The 22,018-nt window shown below is 40.3% G+C and overlaps 1 long non-coding RNA gene across 1 annotated transcript in view; it reads right to left on the reverse strand.

The window, feature by feature from the left end:
* LOC137204946 (uncharacterized) overlaps positions 1–20,789 on the reverse strand; it is a 403,669-nt gene extending 382,880 nt beyond the window's left edge. Inside the window, exons 1-2 of the long non-coding RNA XR_010933920.1 lie at positions 20,765–20,789; positions 18,074–18,160 (exon numbers count right to left, since the gene is read on the reverse strand). This is a non-coding gene — a long non-coding RNA (uncharacterized lncRNA). The remainder of the gene's footprint in view (positions 1–18,073; positions 18,161–20,764) is intronic.
* Between the last annotated feature and the right edge of the window lie 1,229 nt (positions 20,790–22,018).

Genomic DNA, 22,018 nt, shown 5'->3' on the forward strand with positions numbered 1-22,018 from the left:
TAGTTCCCAATTTCTAAACTTTAAATAAATTGAATTACACAGTATGCCTTCTCTTCTGTCTGGCTTCTTTCATTCAGCATAACTATTTTGAAATGCATCTGTATCACAGTGTGCATGAATAGTTCATTCCTTTTTATAACTAAGTGGTATTCCACTGTAAGGATATCCTATGATTTGTTTATCCATTCCCTTTTGATAGAAAATTTGTCTTTGTTTTTTTTAGTTTGGGGCTGTAGTGAATTGTGTCCCCCCCAAAGGTATGCTCAGGTCCTAAGCCCCAGTACATATGAATGTGACCTTATTTGGAAATAGGGTCTTTGCAGATGTAATCAAGCTAAGGATTTTGGAATGTCATCTTCCTGAATTTACAGTGGATCGTAAATCCAATGACTGGTGTCGTAAGAGAAAAGATATTTGAGATATACAGAAATACAGGGAAGAAGGTCATATAAAGACAGAAGTAGAGAACGGAGTTATGCAGCTACCAGTCAAGGAATGTCAGGAGCCACCAGAAGCTGGAAGAGGCAAGAAAGGATTCTCCTCTAGAGCCTTTAGGGGAAGTGCAGCACTGCTGACACCTTGATTTCAGACTTCTGGCCTCCAGGACTGCAAGATAATGCATTTCCGTTGTTTTAAGCCACGAAGTTTGTTGTAATGTGTTGTGGCAGCCCTAGGAAACTAATATGGGGCTGTTACAAAGAAAGCTGCTAAAACTCTTGTACAATTTTTGTCATTACATGCTTTCATTTCTCTTGGATAAACACCTAGGAGTTGAATGCTAGGCGATATGGTAAGTCTATGTTTAATATTCCAGGAAACGGCCAAGCTCTTTTCCAAAGTGGGTATATCATTCTACATTGTCCTCAACAGCATGTAAGAGTTTCAGTTGCTCCATAGCCCTGAAGATACTTGGTATGGTTAGTCTTCTTAATTTTAGTCATTTGAATAGGTTCATAATGTTATTGTGGTTTTGATCTGCATTGCCCTAATAATTAATGATATCTAGTGTCTTCTCATGGACTTTTATCCATGCCACACTTTTTTTGATGAAGCGCTGTTTCAAATCTGCCCATTTTTATTGGGAGTTTTTATGTTCTTAGGGTTCTTTATATATCTATGTACAAGTCCTTTACCAGATAGGTGACTTACAAATATTGTGTTCCACTTTGTGGCTACTCTTTTTATCCTCCACAGTGTGTTTATATGAGCAGTAGGTCCTAAATTTGATAAACTTTAAATTCCTAATATTTTCTTTTATGGATTGTGTTATTGTTGTCATGTCTAAAAGAAATTTCCCTAACTCAATGTTGCAAATATTCCTTTCTTGCATGCTTTCTTCTAGAAGTTTTCTAGTTTATGGTTTTAGATTCAGAACTATAACTCATTACGTGCTAATTTTTTAATACAGTTCAGGGTTCATTTGTTTTGCATATGTATATCCAATTTTTCCCACACCAGGTGTTGCAAAGCCTGTCCTTTCACCAGTGAATTTTAAATTGACCACATACGTAGGAGTCTATTTCTAGATTCTATACAGTTTCATTGATCTATTGGTCTATCATTATGTAATATCACACTGTCTTGATTATTATACATTTTAATAAGATTTGGAGTCAAGAAGAAGCTCTCTTTCTTTTTCATAGTGAATTTTACAATAGAATCAGCTTGTCAATTTCTACAGAAAAATTGTGCTGATATTGTATTTGAGATTGCACTGAGCCTATAGATTAATTTAAGGAGGATGGCCACCTAAAATATTTGCATCTTTTGATTCACAAACATGGTATATCTCCCGATTTGTTTAGATCTTCTTTAATTTCTCTCAGTGATGTCTTGTAGTTTCCCGTGCACAGATCTTACACAACCTTAGTCAATTTGATCCCTAAGCATTTTATATTTGTTATGCAATGTTGAATGGTAATTTTTAAATTTTAATTTCCAATTTTTTGTTATTTAGTGATAGAAATAAAATTGATTTCTGTAAACTGATCTTAGATTGTACAACCTTGCTAAACTCACTATTTCTAGTAGCTTTTTTGTTGATTTCATATTTTCCTTATAGAAGATCATGCCAGCTGTGAATAAAGACAGTTCTCATCTGGTGGTTCAACTGGGAAAGAATTTGTTTTCAAGCACACTCAGGCTGTTGGAAGAACTCATTGAGAGGTCACCTTCAGCTGCAAGAGATCACTTCTAATTCTTTACTTCATGGGCTTCCTCAACATGGTTTCTCACTTCACCAGTCCCAAAACGAGAACATCTAGAGTGAGTCTTCTTGGAAAAGAGGCTTATATAATGTAACGTAACCACAAGAGTGACATCCTGCAACCTCTGTTAAAGTCAAGTAGTTAGAAACAAGTCACAGGTCCTGCCACACTCAGGGGGAGAAGATTGCACAAAAATGTAAATACTAGAAAGTGGGGATCATTGAGGATCACTTAGGGTCCATCTACCACAGATTGTGACATGGGGCAGTAGTTTCCTGGCTTCTAAGTGTTTTGTGCTTAGGCATAGGAGCAGGTGTGTGTGTGTCTGTGTATATTTGTTCCTTTCTTTCTTAAGTATAGGGAGAATGATCAGGCCCTCTGGGCTATAGTCATTTCCTTTACAATTTTCCCCTCCCTGCTTCGTCAGTCAACATATGCAATGGTCAGTTTTATGGGTCAACTTGGCTAGGCTATCATACTCAGTTATTTAATCAAACACTAGTCTCAGTGATGCTGAGAAAGTATTTTGTAGATGTGGTTAACATCTACAAATCAGTTGACTTTAAATAAATGAGATTACCCTCCATAACATGGGTGAACTTCATCCAAGCAGTAGTAGGGCTTGAGAACAAAAACATATTTCCCAAAGGAGAAACTCTGCCTCAAAACAGCAACATCAACTCCTGCCTGATTTGCAGCCTGCTGCTCTTCTCTATAGATTTCAAACCTGCCAGACCCCACAATTACATAAACCAATCCATTAAAATAATCTCTTAATATATACATATATACGCTATTGGTTGTTTCTCTGGAGAACTCTAATACACCATACATTGGTTGACAATTTTCATCTACTGTTAGCTTCCTTTTCATTCTTTTCACTTTTGTGGGTTTGTAACTCCCCTTTAGTAAAAGGGGTTTGTAATACCCCTTTACATTATTTTAATGGAGTCTTTCAAGGAAAACTATAATACAACTCTGTGCTCAACTTTAAAGTGGATGTCAAGGGCTTCCCTCGTGGCACAGTGATTAAGAATCCACTTGCCAATGCAGGGGACACGGGTTCGAGCCCTGGTCCAGGAATATCCCACATGCCGTGGAGCAACTAAGCCCGTGCACCACAACTACTGAGCCTGCGCTCTAGAGACCACAAGCCACAACTACTGAAGCCCGTGTGGCTAGAGCCCGTGCTCTGCAACAAGAGAAGCCACCACAATGAGAAACCCACATGCCGCAACAAAGAGTAACCCTCGCTCACTGCAACTAGAGAAAGTCCGCACGCAGTAACAAAGACCCAACGTAGCCAAACATAAATAAGTAAAATTAATTAATTAATTTAAAAAATAATAATAATAAATAAAGTGGATGTCAAGATATATTTTACTTCATTAGGTAAGATTTAAACCTCTAATGCAATATTTCATAAGTCTCTTTAGAATTTTCTTAAAATAATGCTATTTATATGGAAAACATAAAAGAAAAAGGAAAAGGAAAAGATTCATACAAGATATGGTATTCCAATTTCCAAATAAATTTCTTTAATATTTATGAAGGAAAACTGAGAGAGACACACGTAGTTCTTAGGTACCATAATTCATTCAGAGTGGTCAGCTATAATCAGGCAGAAGCAGATGGCAGCTTTGGTCTGTTCTGAAGGGATGCCCTCAGGAAATTTCATTTTCTTGGCTTTTTATACAAAAAGCCAAGAAATTTGCAGCAGTTCTTCTACATATACAATGCATTCATAAGTGAGCATAAAAGTGTTAAAAAGTAAGGCATCAACTAGACTAGGCAATTAACCCAGCCACTGCTGCTAGTGAGCAAGCCAGGACAGGAAAGCATTTGATGGTCAACATGGAAAAGTGAACATTCCTGAATAATGGCAAGATGACTTTAATATTTTACGCAGGTATGGTTTTTCTCTACCTGTTGAAACATAAAAATTAATATATATAAGCCCTTTCACTGCATTAACACAGAAAAAAGAAAGCTGGGCATCTATAACAGCTGTGACAGGCATGTTTCAGGCACAGAAGAAAGTCACACATCTGTCTATTTCAGTATTACATGGATCTGGGTAGTAACCAATAGGAAAAGAAGCAGCTACCTAAGTACAAGGGGATACATTCATAAAAATTTAAAGTCTGAAAATCCAGCAATTACTGAGATACTGACAATTTTGAGCAATACTGATAATACTAATATTAAGTTCTTCCAATATAGAAGGCATGGTTCTAAGTGATTTTCATGTACTATCATGGCACCTTATCATCTGTAATCTCTCTTGCTGCAGACTCTTCGGAGCCACGGAGGAGAGTGCAGCAACTGGGCTGCAGAGGGCAAAACGGAGAGACTCCTGCACAGAGGATCAGTGCCCACCAGCACTCACCAGCCCGAGAGGCTTGTCTCCTCACCCGTTGGGGTGGGTGGAGGCTGGGAGCTGAGGCTCAGGCTTCGGAGGTCAGATCCAAGGGAGAGAACTGGAGTTGGCTGTGTGAACACAGCCTGAAGGGGGCTAGTGTGCCACAGCTAGCCAGGAGGGAGTCTGGGAAAAGGTCTGGACCTGCTTAAGAGGAAGAGACCATTGTTTCAGGGTGCACAAGGAGAGGGGATTCAGAGCACTACCTAAACGACCTCCAGAGATGGGCGCAAGCCGCGGCTATCAGCGCAGACCCCAGAGACGGGAATGAGACGCTAAGGCTGCTGCTGCAGCCACCAAGAAGCCTGTGTGCGAGCACAGGTCACTATCCACACCTCCCCTCCCGGGAGCCTGTGCAGCCCGCCACAGCCAGGGTCCCGTGATCCAGGGACAACTTCCGTGGGAGAACACACGGTGTGCCTCAGGCTGGTGCAACGTCACACTGGCCTCTGCCGCCGCAGGCCCACCCTGCATTCCGTACCCCTCCTTCCCCCTGGCCTGAGTGAGCCAGAGCTCCCTAATCAGCTGCTATTACCCCATCCTCTCTGGGCTAAGAACAGATGCCCTCAGGTGACCTACATGCAGAGGCGGGGTCAAATCAGAAGCTGAACCCCAGGAGCTGTGTGAACAAAGAAGAGAAAGGGAAATCTCTCCCTGCAGCCTCAGGAGCAGCAGATTAAATCTCCACAATCAACTTGATGTACGCTGCTTCTCTGGAATACCTGAATAGACAACAAATCATCCCAAATTTGAGGCAGTGGACTCTGGAAGCAACTGTAGACTTGGGGTTTGCTTTCTGCATCTAATTTGTTTCTGGTTTTATGTTTATCTTAGTTTAGTATTTAGAGTTTATTATCATTGGTAGATCTGTTTTTTGATTTGGTTGCTCTGTTCCTTTTTTTATGTATATAGATATATATATTTTTTTCCATTTTCTCTTTTTGTGAGTGTGTATGTGTATGCTTCTTTCTGTGATTTTGTCTGTATAGCTTTGCGCTTACCATTTGTCCTAGGGTTCTACCAGTCCGTTCTTTTGTTTTTTTGTTTAGTATAGGTTTTAGCACTAGTTATCATTGGTGGATTTGTTTGTTGGTTTGGTTGCTCTCTTCTTTCTTTCTCTTTTTTATGGCTTTTTAATTTTTTCAATTTTAGTAATATTTTATTTTATTTTAATAACTTTATTTTATTGTATTTTATTTTATTTTTCTTTCTTTCTTTCTTTTCTTCTGAGCTGTGTGACTGACAGGGTCTTGGTGCTCCAGCCTGTGCCTCTGAGGTGGGAGAGGCGATTTCAGGACGTTGGTCCACCAGAGATGTCCCGGCTCCATGTAGTACCAAACAGCGACAGCTCTCCCAGAGATCTCCACCTCAACGCTAAGACCCAGCTCCACTCAATGAACAGCAAGTTACAGTGCTGTACACCTTATGCCAAACAACTAGCAAGACAGGAACATAACCCCACCCATTAGCAGAGAGGCTGCCTAAAATCATAATAAGGTAACAGACACACCAAAACACACCATCAGACACAGTCCTGCCCACCAGAAAGACAAGATTCAGCCTCATCAACCATAACACAGGCACCAGTCCCCTCCACCAGGAAGCCTACACAACCCACTGAACCAAACTTAGCCACTGGGGGCAGACACCAAAAACAATGGGAACTATGAACCTGCAGCCTGCAAAAAGGAGACCCAAAACACAGTAAGTTAAGCAAAATGAGAAGACAAAAACCTACCAGACCAAATAAATGAAGAGGAAATAGACAGTCTACCTGAAAAAGAATTCAAAGTAATGATAGTAAAGATGATCCAAAATACTGGAAACAAAATGGAGAAAATACAAGAAATGTTTAACAAGGACCTAGAAGAACTAAAGAGCAAACAAACGATGAACAACACAACAAATGAAATTAAAAATTCTCTAGAAGGAATCAGTAGGAGAATAACTGAGGCAGAAGAATGGATAAGTGACCTGGAAGATAAAATAGTGGAAATAACTACCATAGAGCAGAATAAAGAAAAAAGAATGAAAAGAATTGAGGACACTCTCAGAGACCTCTGGGACAACATTAAACGCACCAACATTCGAATTATAGAAGTCCCAGAAGAAGAAGAGAAAAAGAAAGCGTCTGAAAAAATATTTGAAGGAATTAGTTGAAAGCTTCCCTGATATGGGAAAGGAAATAGTCAATCAAGTCCTGAAAGCGCAGAGAGTTCCATAGAGGATAAATCTAAGGAGAAAAACGCCAAGGCACATATTAATCAAACTATCAAAAATTAAATTCAAAGAAAAAAATATTAAAAGCAGCAAGGGAAAAGCAACAAATAACATACAAGGGAATCCCCATAAGGTTAACAGCTGATCTTTCAGCAGAAACTCTGCAAGCCAGAAGGGACTGGCAGGACATATTTAAAGTGATGAAAGGGAAAAACCTACAACCAAAATTACTCTACCCAGCAAGGATCTCATTCAGATTCGATGGAGAAATTAAAATATTTACAGAGAAGCAAAAGGTGAGAGAATTCAGCACCACCAAACCAGCTTTACAACAAATGCTAAAGGAACTTCTCTAGGCAGGAAACACAAGAGAAGGAAAAGACCTACAATAACAAACCCAAAACAATTAAGAAAATGGTAATAGGAACATATATATTGATAATTAACTTAAACGTGAATGGATTAAATGCTCCAACCACAAGACACAGACTGGCTGAAGGGATACAAAAACAAGACCTGTACATATTCTGTCTATAAGAGACCCACTTCAGACCTAGGGACACATACAGACACAAAGTGAAGGGAAGGAAAAAGATATTCCATGCAAACAGAAATCAAAAGAAAGCTGGAGTAGCAATTCTCATATCAGACAAAATAGACTTTAAAATAAAGACTACTATAACAGACAAAGAAGGACACTACATAATGATCAAGGGATCAATCCAAAAAGATATAACAACTGTGTAAATATTTATCACCCAACATGGGAGCACCTCAATACATAAGGCAAATGCTAACAGCCATAAAACGGAAAACTGACAGTAACACAATCATACTAAGGGACTTTAACACCCCACTTTCACCAATGGACAGATCATCCAAAATGATAATAAATAAGGAAACACAAGCTTTAAATGGTACATTAAACAACAGGGACTTAATTGATATTTATAGGACATTCCATCCAAAAACAACAGAATACACTTTTTTCTCAAGTGCTCATGGAACATTCTCCAGGATAGATCATATCATGGGTCACAAATCAAGCCTTGGTAAATTTAAGAAAACTGAAATCGTATCAAGTATTTTTTCCAACTACAATGCTATGAGACTAGATATCAATTTCAGGAAAAAAACTGTAAAAAATACAAACATATGGAGGCTACACAATACACTACTAAATAACCAAGAGATCACTGAAGAAATCAAAGAGGAAATCAAAAAATACCTAGAAACAAATGACAATGAAAACAGGATGATCGAAAAACTTTTGGGACACAGCAGAAGTGGTTCTAAGACGGAAGTTTATAGCAATACAATCCTACCTCAAGAAACAAGAAACATCTCAAATAAACAACCTGACCTTACACCTAAAGCAATTAGAGAAAGAGGAACAAAAGACCCCCAGTTAGCAGAAGGAAAGAAATCATAAAGATTAGATCAGAAATAAATGAAAAAGAAATGAAGGACACAATAGCAAAGATCAATAAAACTAAAAGCTGGTTCTTTGAGAAGATAAGCAAAACTGATAAACCATTAGCCAGACTCATCAAGAAAAAAAGGGAGAAGATTCAAATCAACAGAATTAGAAATGAAAAAGGAGAAGTAAGAACTGACACTGCAGAAATACATAGGAACATGAGAGATTAGTACAAGCAACTCTATGTCAATAACATGGACAACCTGGAAGAAATGGACAAATTCTTAGAAAAGCACAACCTTCTGAGACTGAACCAGGAAGAAATAGAAAATATAAATAGACCAATCACAAGCACTGAAATTGAGACTGGGATTAAAAATCTTCCAAGAAACAAAAGCCCAGGACTAGATGGCTTCACAGGCAAATTCTATCAAACATTTAGAGAAGAGCTAATACCTATCCTTCTCAAACTCTCCCAAAATATAGCAGAGGGAGGAACACTCCCAAACTCATTCTAGGAGGCCACCATCAACCTGATACCACAACCAGATAAAGATGTCACAAAGAAAAATACAGGCCAATATCACTGATGAACACTGATGCAAAAATCCTCAACAAAATACTAGCAAACAGAATCCAACAGCACATTAAACAGATCATACACCATGATCAAGTGGGGTTTATCCCAGGAATACAAGGATTCTTCAATATACACAAATCAATCAATGTGATAAACCATATTAACAAATGGAAGGAGAAAAACCATATGATCATCTCAATAGATGCAGAAAAAGCTTTTGACAAAATTCAACACCGATTTATGATAAAAGCCCTCCAGAAAGTAGGCATAGAGAGAACTTAACTCAACATAATAAAGGCCATATATGACAAACCCACCGCAAACATCATTCTCAATGGTGAAAAACTGAAACCATTGCCTCTAAGATCAGGAACAAGACAAGGTTGTCCACTCTCACCACTATTATTCAACATAGTTTTGGAAGTTTTAGCCACAGCAGTCAGAGAAGAAAAAGAAATAAAAGGAATCCAAATCAGAAAAGAAGAAGTAAAGAGTCACTGTTAGCAGATGACACGATACTATACAAAGAGAATCCTTAAAATGCTACCAAAAACTTCCAGAGCTAATCAATGAACTTGGTAAAGTAGCAGGATACAAACTTAATGCACAGAAATCTTGTGCATTCTTATACACAATGATGAAAAATCTGAACGAGAAACTAAGAAAACGCTCCCATTTACCACTGCAACAGAAAGAATAAAATACCTAGGAATAAACCTACCTAAGGAGACAAAAGACCTGTACGCAGAAAACTATAAGACACTGATGAAAGAAATTAAAGATACAAACAGATGGAGAGATATACCATGTTCTTGGATTGGAAGAATCAACCCTGTGAAAATGACTATACTACCCAAAGCAATCTACAGATTCAATGCAATCCCTATCAAACTAACAATAGCATTTTTCACAGAACAAGAACAAAAAATTTCACAATTTGTATGGAAACACAAAAGACCCCGAATAGCCAAAGCAATCTTGAGAAAGAAAAACGAAGCTGGAGGAATCAGGCTCCCTGACTTCAGACTATACTACAAAGCTATAGTAATTAAGAAAATACGGTACTGGCACAAAAACAGAAATATAGATCAGTGGAATAGGATAGAAATCCCAGAGATAAACCCACACACATACGGTCACCTTATCTTTGACAAAGGAGGCAAGAATATACAATGGAAAAAAGACAGCCTCTTCAATAAGTGGTGTTGGGAAAACTGGACAGCTACATGTACAAGAATGAAATTAGAACACTTCCTAACACCATACACAAAAATAAACTCAAAATGGATTAAAGACCTAAATGTAAGGCCAGACACTATAAAATTCTTATAGGAAAACATAGGCAGAACACTCTATGACATATATCACAGCAAGATCCTTTTGGACCCCCCGCTAGAGAAATGGAAATAAAAACAAAAATAAACAAATAGGACCTAATGAAACTTAAAAGCTTTTGAGGAAACCATAAACAAGACGAAAAGACAACCCTCAGAATGGGAGAAAGTATTTGCAAATGACGCAACTGACAAAGAATTAATCTCCAAAATTTACAAGCAGCTCATGCAGCTCAGTATCAAAAAAACAAACAACCCAATCCAAAAATGGGCAGAAGACCTACATAGATATTTCTCCAAAGAAGATATACAGATTACCAACAAACACATGAAAGGATGCTCAACATCACTAATCATTAGAGAAATGCAAATCAAAACTACAATGAGGTATCACCTCACACCAGTCAGAATGGCCATCATCAAAAAATCTACAAACCTGGTGGTGCAGTGGTTGAGAATCTGTCTGCCAATGCAGGGGACATGGGTTCGATCCCTGGTCCGGGAAGATCCCACATGCCGTGGAGCAAATAAGCCCGTGAGCCACAACTACTAAGCCCACGTGCCGCAACTACTGAAGCCCATGCGCCTAAAGCCTGTGCTCCGCAATGAGAAACCACTGCAATGAGAAGCCCACACATTGCAACGAAGGGTAGCCCCCGCTCGCCGCAACTAAAGCCCACGTGCAGCAGCAAAGACCCAACACAGACAAAAATAAATAAATAAATACATTTATTTAAAAAAAAAAATCTGCAAACAATAAATGCTGGAGAGGGTGTGGAGAAAAGGGAACCCTCTTGCACTGTTGGTGGGAATGCAAATTGAGACAGCCATTATAGAGAACAGTATGGAGAGTCCTTAAAAAACTAAAAATAGAACTACCATACGACCCAGCAATCCCATTACTGGGCATATACCCTGAGAAAACCATAATTCAAAAAGAGTCATGTACCACAATGTTCATTGCAGCTCTATTTACAATAGGACATGGAAGCAACCTAAGTGTCCATCGACAGATGAATGGATAAAGAAGATGTGGCACATATATACAATGGAATATTACTCATCCATAAAAAGAAACAAAATTGAGTTATTTGTATTGAGGTGGATGGACCTAGAGTCTGTCATACAGAGTGAAGTAAGTCAGAAAGAGAAAAACAAATACCGTAGGCTAACACATATATATGGAATGTAAGAAAAAAAAAAAAGGTTCTGAAGAACCTAGGAGCAGGACAGGAATAAAGGTGCAGACGTAGAGAATGGACTTGAGGAAACGGGGAGGGGGAAGGGTAAGCTGGGACGAAGTGAGAGAGTGGCATGGACATATATACACTACCAAATGTAAAATAAATAGCTAGTGGGAAGCAGCCACATAGCACAGGGAGATCAGCTCCGTGCTTTGTGACCACCTAGAGGGGTGGGGTAGGGAGGGTGGGAGGGAGAGGCAAGAGGGAAGGGATATGGGGTTATATATCAGCTATATATGTATAGCTGATTCACTTTGTTATAAAGCAGAAACTAACCCACCATTGTAAAGCAATTATACTCCAATAAAGATGTTTAAAAAAATAGATGTTAATAAATAAATAAAAATAATAGCAAACTTCCAGGTAGTTGTAAGAATTGAAAGAAAAAAAAAAAAGATTATGACATTCGACTTTTATTTGGACCATAACATCCTTTTCTCTTTTTGGTGTTACCACGTTTAAGAAAATTTAAATACAGACCTGCTCTTGGAGTTTAAAAGAGAAAGGTGCGATGACTACACTGAATATGGCAATATTCCTGCTCTGTCTCAAGATCTCTGGTGATGGAAACAAAGACAGACCCGGCCTAAGAGCAACCTGGTTGTAGGCTAGGCATGCCCAGGACAGATGTCAAGAGCAAAAGGTTCTGCCAGGCAGGCCACACAAACTGTCTCTGAATGGAATCTGGACAGGGAAATAAGAAAGAGAGCCAGTGGGAAGGTACTGAACAGAATAGAAATAAAATATAAAAAGACAAGCGGAGGGGCTTCCCTGGTGGCTCAGTGCTTGAGAGTCCGCCTGCCGATGCAGGGGACGCAGGTTCATGCCCCGGTCCGGGAGGATCCCGCATGCCGCGGAGGGGCTGGGCCCGTGGGCCATGGCCGCTGGGCATGCACGTCCAGAGCCTGTGCTCCGCGGCAGGAGAGGTCACAGCGGTGAGCGGCCCGCGTACCGCAAAAAAAAAAAAAAAAAAAAAATTGGAGACCAAAATAAGTAGCATAGTCACAGGGGTTAGCTGGGTTATGGAGCGGCTGTGAATCTTCAAGCACAGCTGTTCTGTGTTCCTTGGATAGTTCAATCTCTCTTCACGCCACTGATCTCATCATAGCTCCACTGCTGGAGGTGGCTGTAATATCCTGATCAGCACAGAGCTTACACCAATACACCCGGTCTATTACCATTCACTGTGCTTGACTCTCAGTCTGATAAAAACTTAGAAGCAGAGTGCAGTGCAGTGGATATTGTTAGTCACTACTTGACATCTATTCCCACTTGCAGCCTTCTTTATTTATAGAAAACCAAAATTTGAAAGGAAATTGTCCAGGGAGGCTCCTGAGGAGTTTTCTGGTTCCTAAGAAAAAGCTAAAGGAAAATACACTCTTCTTTTCTTCTGGTTGCTGGCATGTCTGAGAATGAAGTTGACGCTGAGGGAAGTAAAGAGAGCAGGAGGACAGACTGGGTCCCTGGTGACACACCTAAGCCATTAAATCAACGTGAAGCCAACTCTCCTCCTGGACCTGCCAATACTCAAGACAAGAAAGTCTTTTATGTTTAAAACCCTTTTGAGCTGGGTTCCTATTACCATATAAAACCTGTAGCTGGAGTTTAGCATTTCTCCTTTTCAGTTGAAGATTTCTTAAAAATAAGATGATGGGAAAATTGAGGGGCGGGCAGGGAGGGCAACACTGGAGTTTTCCTATGATGGGGGAAAATTTCCAACAGGGACCCTGGCATCCTACCTCTGGGTCTGGCACTTTATCCCCACTGTGCCAAGAAACAAAAGTCAGCTTTCTGGTCCATATCTTGTCCTTTGGCCTGAGGCTCCAGGGCAAGCACCAGAGTTGGAGGCCTAATGCACAGGGACCCCTCAGGGAGGACCAATGTACACCCACATCCCTCCTGGTACCTGGCCATCTACCTAGATCTCCAATCCTGAGACTTACGGTAGGGACCATGTTAAATTCAAATGACATGAGAGCCCAGAGAAAGGGAACATTTCAAGGTCTATTTGTCATTTACACTTTAGTTTGAATGATGTTGAGATGACTTCTTTAAATTGAGCTTTCATATGGGAGAGAGAAAAATCAAAAGGGAGAAGGGGAAGGAAACAGTTTCTGATAAAGGGAATGTATTAGTCTACTAGGGCTGCCATAACAAAATACCCAGATTGAGCGGCTTAAACATCTTAAATTTAATTTCTCACAGTTCTAGAGGCTAGAAGTCCAAGATCAAGGTTCTGTCAGGGTTGGTTTCTGGTGAGCCCTCTCTTCCCAGCTTCTCTCTCTATCCTTACATGGCCTCTTCTCTGTGCATGCGTGGGGAAAGAGAGCTCTCTAGTGTCTCTTACTCTTTTTATGAGGACAGGAGTCCTAGCGGATTGAAGCCCCACCCTCATGACCTCATTTAATTTTATTATCTTCTTATAGGCCCTATCTCCAAATATAGTCACATTGGAAGTTAGGGCTTCAACATATGAATTTTGAGAGAACACAGTTCCGTCCATAACAGCTTGGAATCAGATTTCTCCTACATGAGGCAACTTCAAAAAGTGGCCTTATCAAAACAGCCACAACTTTTCATAGCACAGATGATTTCTGAGATAAAACCATACATGTGAGCTTTATAGCTTAAAAATGTCTTTAGAATCATTATCTTATTAGGTTCCTAAAACTCTGAGAAAGAGGTAAGTCAGGTAGCCTCATCCTCACTTCGAGCTGAAGGAACAGGCTCGCAGAGAAGAGCTGGCCTTGGAAATGTCTTTGGCTGGGGAGGGGCAGAGTTGGGACTGGAGTCTGCAGTCTCCGCCTTAGTGGTAGGGGGAGTAGAAAGGGGGGTGGATAACGGTGATAAAAGGGAATAATCAGAGAGATAAAAACAGGAGAGGGATCTGGCACCAGGCAGGGCAACAGTGTGACTTGAACTAGAGGCTATGATTAGCTCAGCCCTCTGCACCTGTCAACGAAAGAAAGAAGTGGCTCAAGGCCCAGAATGTCTCTGATGTAAGGGAGATGCGGACAGCACTAGAAACACCCAACCTGGCTTATCTAAGGTATCACCTTGTAATACACATGAAGGAAAACTTGGAGTTCTACTAAAAAAAAGTTGTCATTCCCAAACCTTACTTCATGACATTCTTTTTTTTTTTTTTTTTTTTTTTGCAGTACGCGGGCCTCTCACTGCTGTGGCCTCTCCTGTTGTGGGGCACAGGCTCCGGACGCGCAGGCTCAGCGGCCATGGCTCACGGGCCCAGCCGCTCTGCGGCATGTGTGTTCCTCCCAGACCGGGGCACAAACTCGTGTCCCTTGCATCGGCAGGCGGACTCTCAACCACTGCGCCACCAGGGAAGCCCCTTCATGACATTCTTGCCTCACTGGAGGCAAGAACACCCTCTGAAACGGAGATCCCATCTTAAAGAAAAGTTATATGTCTCCGTTGCTACTCTATGCTTCATGTTATATTTCTCGTCCCCTTTTACAGTTACACTTCTTAAATGAGTTAATACAGATCATTTCTGATGATCCCCTTATTCAGTTAGTCATAATTGGATGACCCCCCTGTGATTTGCATATACCTTCAGTACCCTACTAAAAATGTACTCTTAAAGTTTCTAATGATCTCCTAATCAACTGTCACATCTTTTCTTGATCTATACGTTCTTTAAATGTATTGGATATCTACTCTTTCATATCTATACTTTCTCCTTCAAAAAATCTGTGTACTGGGCTTCCCTGGTGGCGCAGTGGTTGAGAGTCCGCCTGCCGCTGCAGGGGACACGGGTTTTTGCCCCAGCCCCGGAAGATCCCACATGCCACGGAGCAGCTGGGCCCGTGAGCCATGGCCGCTGAGCCTGCGCGTCCGGAGCCTGTGCTCCGCAACGGGAGAGGCCACAACAGTGAGAGGCCCACGTACCACAAAATAAATAAATAAATAAATAAATTTGTGTACCCACGTATTTCTCAACTACAAATCCCTAGTCTTAACCTTGTTGCTTTTGCTTCAGTTTGAAATATTCAACTGCATGGTTTTAATATCTTTGGTTCTCTTGTTGATTTAGTGAGTTACATAGAATTTTTGAAATGTGTTCATTTTATTTTTGTATGAGAGTCATGATTTTAACTTTTTAATAAAATTAAAACAATTGTTTTCTAACTCTGTGGGCCCTCAGAGAGCTCTAAAAACATCTATAAACTATGACTTGCTAATATTACTATATTTGTTATAATTTGTTACTATAACTCTCACAGCCTCACTTGACTTTACTAAAGAAGTTCCAAGGTAGTATCTGGGGCCCCAAACGTTCAGAAGAAACGTGGTGATCTGTGTTTCAGTGCAATTTGACTCTCTCCTACAGTAGGGGCTGTCAAACTGGAACCTGTATCAGAATCATTATTAGGGCTTGTTGAAACAAGATTTCCAGGCCCAATCCCAGAGCTTTGAGTCATTAGGTCTGAAGTGGGGCCCAAGAATTTGTGTTCTAACAAGTTCCCAGGGACAGTGATGCTGACGGTCCGGGGACAACACCTGGAGAACCACTATCTGAAAGCAAGCCTAAATTTATTGATTGCATTGCTTAGAAAGAAGATCTAATATTGGTCTAAAGAGTCCACTTAATCAATAATAGCTCTTTTCTTTCCCATAAATTTGACAACCATTTTCTCCTTTAATTAAAGTTTACTGGGACTTCTCTTAAATATCCCACCTGCTTCACTAAAATTTTTTATATCCAAAAGTAAGTCAAACATATTTGTGCATTTTGTTTTTAGTTTGATTTGGTAAAATAAGACTACCCTTCCTACCCCTCACCCCACCTCTCACCCCTGGCAAAATAAATTACCTATTCCGTTCCTTTCCCTTAACATGAGGCTTTCTTGGACTCAAAATATAAAAATCACAGCGTAATTTTCAATAAATATTTGTATGATGTGTAAGATAAAGACAGAATGAAGATGTTTACTTAAACCCGATGAACTGTATGCTTACTGGTTGATTTTAATATTGATATTGCTAAGTATGCAGTCCATTTTTATCAATAATATGACAATTGCATATGCAATTGGGGTATTGACATTTTGTGTATATGCAATATTCTGAGAAGTATGAAAATATATCTACATAATCTATGCCTGCACAGCTGTTTCTGTTAATGTTATTTTACTGTTAGGCCATCTTCACTAACATAACTTTAGCATTTCACTATCTTTATCAACATGGTTTTGCTATTCTAAGAATCTCTTGCCCAGGAAGATAAAAGTTGCAAATAACTTCATTGTTTATTCCAGGAACTTCCCAAACACCATTTAAATGAATATCAAACTGTTCAACTCTTCAATAAATAGCATCAAACATCTGTTTACTCCTCACAGCTCTTTAAAACCCTTCCCTAAAAATCCTTTTCTTGCTGGGTCTACAAATCCTAAACTATTATATCATGATTTTGATACTTATCCAATCCTAATCAAACACCTGTATTAAAAGATCTACCTTAAACTTGACTCCAAACGCTCATATATATCCCCATCCAAGACTCTATTAAGCAGTGCTCTCTTTCACCATAGTAAAAATAAACTCAGCTTTGTCTTATCAGTAGATTATTTTAGTGTTTGTTTGTTTGTTTTTTCCAGGGAGCCAGTGTTTGACAGTCTTGGAGTTCCTACCAACAGCCATTCTAGATCTCCTTACTGTAGTAGCCCAAGACCCTTGACTAGGGCACTGCTACTCTGAGTCCCCTTGACCTCCTGCCAGGGAAACTTGTTAGAAATGCACATTCTTAACCCTGCCCCACCCCCAAAACTACTCAGTCAAAACACTCTGGTGGTCAGCTTCCAAAATGCTGAGATTAACTTCTAGGAAAAAGGAACCCATTTTAGGAATTCTTTACTGTCTGCTCATATTTGAAATATATATATATATATTCTTGGCGCAAACTGCCTTATTACAACTACTTGTTTCTATCTGTCCTTGTAATTTTGGTTGTACATCTATAAGAGGAAAGTTCATAGAAAAAAGGAGGAACATACAGTATTTGTCTTTCTCTTTCTGACTTACTTCACTCTGTATGACAGACTCTAGGTCCATCCACCTCATTACAAATAGCTCAATTTCGTTTCTTTTTATGGCTGAGTAATATTCCATTGTATATATGTGCCACATCTTCTTTATCCATTTAAGAAAAAAAAAATGTCATGAAGAACCTAGGGGTAAGACAGGAATAAAGACACAGACCTACTAGAGAATGGACTTGAGGATATGGGGAGGGGGAAGGGTAAGCTGTGACAAAGTGAGAGAGTGGCATGGACATATATACACTACCAAACATAAAATAGATAGCTAGTGGGAAGCAGCCGCATAGCACAGGGAAATCAGCTCGGTGCTTTGTGACCACCTAGAGGGGTGGGATAGGGAGGGTGGGAGGGAGAGGCAAGAGGGAAGAGATATGGGAACATATGTATATGTATAACTGATTCACTATGTTATAAAGCAGAAACTAACACACCATTGTAAAGCAATTATACTCCAATAAAGATGTAAAAAAAAAAGGAGGAACAGAGGTCCCAATAACTCCCTTCATCAAACTGGCCCTAAGAAACTGAGAATTTCAGTGGTTTCTTACCAGAACTCATCCTTTGAACAAAGTGTCCTGGTTCCTTACCAAATCTAGGAGGACTTTCCTCAGTCTTCACTTGTTTTGCCCATGGGAGTCCAGTTTGGGAAAGATTTCTCCAAGCTCTTCCACCCTCTGTGATTAATCAGAGATGGCCTGGCCATTAGGCTGTGGGGCTAGAGTCATGAGGTTCACAAACCACCCTCTCTGACTAACCGTTCCCAGACTCTCTGGGTTTATCTCCATCCATATATATAACTGCATTCCCTCTGGGTCAGTTATCTAGTTCTCATATTTTTACCACTACAACTGCAAATCATGAGCTTAGCTTTCTAAATGACATAATTCACCAAGGATAATTCAGAATTACAGTAATCACTCCAGAGAAACTTTCTGATATAATCGAAAGCGTTCATTTGAGAGTCACCTTCGAACCAAAAAGGGAACAAAATTTCAAATATCCAATTTTTGCAAATTTTGATTAGCATAAGGAAGTGGTTAAAAGAAATTCAGATCCAAAGTTGTTTCCTTAAAAAAAATTCTCCACCAGGGTTTCCCTGGTGGCGCAGTGGTTAAAGAGTCCGCCTGCCGATGCAGGGGACACGGGTTCGTGCCCCGGTCCGGGAGGATCCCACATATCACAGAGTGGCTGGGCCCATGAGCCATGGCCACTGAGCCTGCGCGTCTGGAGCCTGTGCTCCGCAACGGGAGAGGCCACAACAGTGCGAGGCCTGCGTACCGCAAAAAAAAAAAAAAAAAAAAATTCTCCACCAAAGCAAATGTGAAAAACATAAAACTATCTCCCTTTTTGATTCCCTCAAATTACAAAATGAACCTACTAGTCTTTATCCTATGATTCTTTTCTACCATACTATACACCTTCACTTCTCTCTACTCCTGCTCGCTCTCTGGCACTCTCCCCTTCCGGCCTAGCTGGACAGAAACCCCCAAAGCTCAATTAACTCTTTAAACTGCCCTCAGAACAGGAAAAACCTCTTGTGGTTGGTTTTAAGCTAAGGTCTCACTATGAGTTGAAAGCCACTGTCAAATAGTTTCCAAAGTCTATATAAGATAGAACCAAATTTGCAGAGAAATGTAGGATAACTTTAGAAACCAATAATCCAGGGCTTCCAGATATACAACAATTAATTAATACATTATGGAAACTCAGGTGCAGAAAATTAAGAGAATGAGGCAGAATGGGAAGATCACAAGGGTAACTGAATAGAGTTCTAATTAAAAAGGGATCTAGAGAGGTTTAGAAGAGCTTGAAATATTGAGCACAGTCTTTTGTGGCTATCCCCACAGACTTTCCTATGAAAACAGAATGGACTATGATATAGTCTTGTAGCAAAGCACGGATAAGTTTATTTGATATTTCAAGGACAGGCTCTCTACTATTTAAGCAGAATTTAGGAGTAGATCCTAAGGTGAGGCAGATGTGACCCCAGCTTTCTTCTCACCTTTTATCAATAGTCTTAAGCTACAAAGAGGGAATTTAATATGAAAGCAAAAACTAGAATGGGAAATAGCCTTTTACCAGGCCTCAAATACCTTGCTGAATATTTTGGAAAAGGCTTGAAACAGAAACAGAGTAAGCCTCAGGATACATTTATTCTTTTACAGAAAACAAAACAAAACAAAACCCAGCTAGATACTTCTGCCTCAGTCATTCTATATGGGAAAAGCCCGTCATCTGATGAACTCATGAGTAGTTACTGTAAACAAAAATGCATTGGAAAAAAAATTATCTTGTGTTAGCCAAGAAACTACAGGAACAAAATGAAGTGAAAAGTCAGTAAAGGTGCTCGAAGGGGGAACTGAGCACCCAATTTCCTGCTTTACTTCTAAACTTACAAGTAGAAATTTCTCTAAATATTACCCACATTTTTTTTTTTTTTTAAAGGTTGGGTTTGTTTTTTTGTTTTTTTGTGGGGTTTTTTTGCGGTACGTGGGCCTCTCACTGTTGTGGTCTCTCCCATTGCGGAGCACAGGCTCCGGACGTGCAGGCTCAATGGCCATGGCTCACAGGCCCAGCCACTCCGCGGCATGTGGGATCTTCCCGGACCGGGGCACGAACCTGTTTCCCCTGCATCGGCAGGCGGATTCTCAACCCCTGTGCCACCAGGGAAGCCCCTTCTCTAAATATTAAAGGGAAAACTTGCAAAATTTTTATTGATACAGGTAATGCAATATCCACCTGAAATCCTACCACTGTTATACAACCTCACTTCTGGAGTGAACTTTTAGAATATATTAAAACGCAGCACAGAACTATTAGAATACTCAGTGGTGGGTGTCTCTAACAATCCTGGCACGCCTTGTGTCCCAGCCATAACCATCACCCTCGGGTCTTTAACCGAGTAACATGTTTTCCTCCTTAATGATCACACACCTGGTAACTGATATGCAGTGGTTTACTGTGCAAATTGAATTGCCAAACTAAATATGCTAATAGTTCCTTTCTTGAAGTCCCTGAGGGCCTTCTATTCATCATAATGGCATAGCTAATTTGGACAGTGACTTACCAATGTCAGTATACCTAAACCAAGCTCACATTGCAAATCTCAGAGGCGCCAGACTTCCCGTGGGCAACATATTCTAGTAAGCTTACCGGGGCTGGGCCCATCAAGGTTAACACTGCCCCACCTAACCGCCAATTCAAATTTTCACAAAAGCCTCTGAGAGTTAAAGGCGGACTACAAACAACAGCCAAAATAGAGAGAGGACTCATCTTACCTTGCAGCACACCGAAGAACACTCGTATCGTTCCCGTTAATGATCCACCGGAAACGATACAGGTCCCGCCTAGGCCAGTTCCGCCTAGCTCGGCTCCGCCAAGCGCGGGTTCCGCCTAGCCAAGGTTCCGCCTAGCCCTGGTCAAAAATATTTTGGGGCTTCCCTGGTGGCGCAGCGGTTGGGGGTCCGCCTGCCAATGCGGGGAACGCGGGTTCGTGCCCCGGTCTGGGAGGATCCCACGTGCCGCGGAGCGGCTGGGCCCCTGAGCCATGGCCGCTGAGCCTGAGCGTCCGGAGCCTGTGCTCCGCAGCGGGAGAGGCCGCAACGGTGGGAGGCCCGCGTACCGCAAAAAAAAAAAAAAAAAATTTTGAAAATAAAAGTCCATAAAGCTCCAAAATCTGAAACTTGAATTTATCACGTACTGGCAACTATTTATACAGCATTTACATTGCGTTAAGTATTGTCATAATCTAAAGATGATTTAAAGTATACAGGAGTATAGTATTTGCAAGCACTATACCATTTTGTGTAAGACACTCGAGCATCCCTGGATTTTGGTATCCACGGGGTCCCGCAGGATTACCCAGTGACAACTGTACGTACTTGTCCCGGACACGAGGATAACTATTCCCTGCTTCCCTGTAGTGCCAAGGCCAAATATTATTTTCTTTTTGGTGGCTCCTGAAGCTAAAATTCTACAGTAGTAAATCCGTGTTCTGCTTCTTTCAGTGGTCCTTTAGGTCAAAATAATCAATATTTGTTTACGTTCTCCTGGAAAAATCAAAAATATACTTGGACTACTATGGCCAAAAGTGTTATTGAAGTACCCTCCTATTCTTCATAAGTTTTCAACCACAACCTCAAGGATCTAAACTTCCTTGTGATTCTATTCTTATCTAGTATGTGGATGACCTTTTGTTGTGTTCTTAAGATGGGGCATACACCCTGAGAAAACCATAATTCAAAAAGAGACATGTACCATAATGTTCATTGCAGCACTATGTACAATAGCCAGGACATGGAAGCAAGCTAAATGTCCATCGACAGATGAATGGATAAAGAAGATGTGGTACATATATACAATGGAGTATTACTCATCCATAAAAAGAAACAAAATTGAGTTATTTGTAGTGAGGTGGATGGACCTAGAGCCTGCCATACAGAGTGAAGTAAGTCAGAAAGAGAAAAACAAATACCGTATGCTAACACATATATATGGAATCTAAAAAAAGAAAATGGTACTGATGAACCTAG

Source organism: Pseudorca crassidens, chromosome 13, assembly GCF_039906515.1.
Source record: "Pseudorca crassidens isolate mPseCra1 chromosome 13, mPseCra1.hap1, whole genome shotgun sequence".
Taxonomy (NCBI): domain Eukaryota; kingdom Metazoa; phylum Chordata; class Mammalia; order Artiodactyla; family Delphinidae; genus Pseudorca; species Pseudorca crassidens.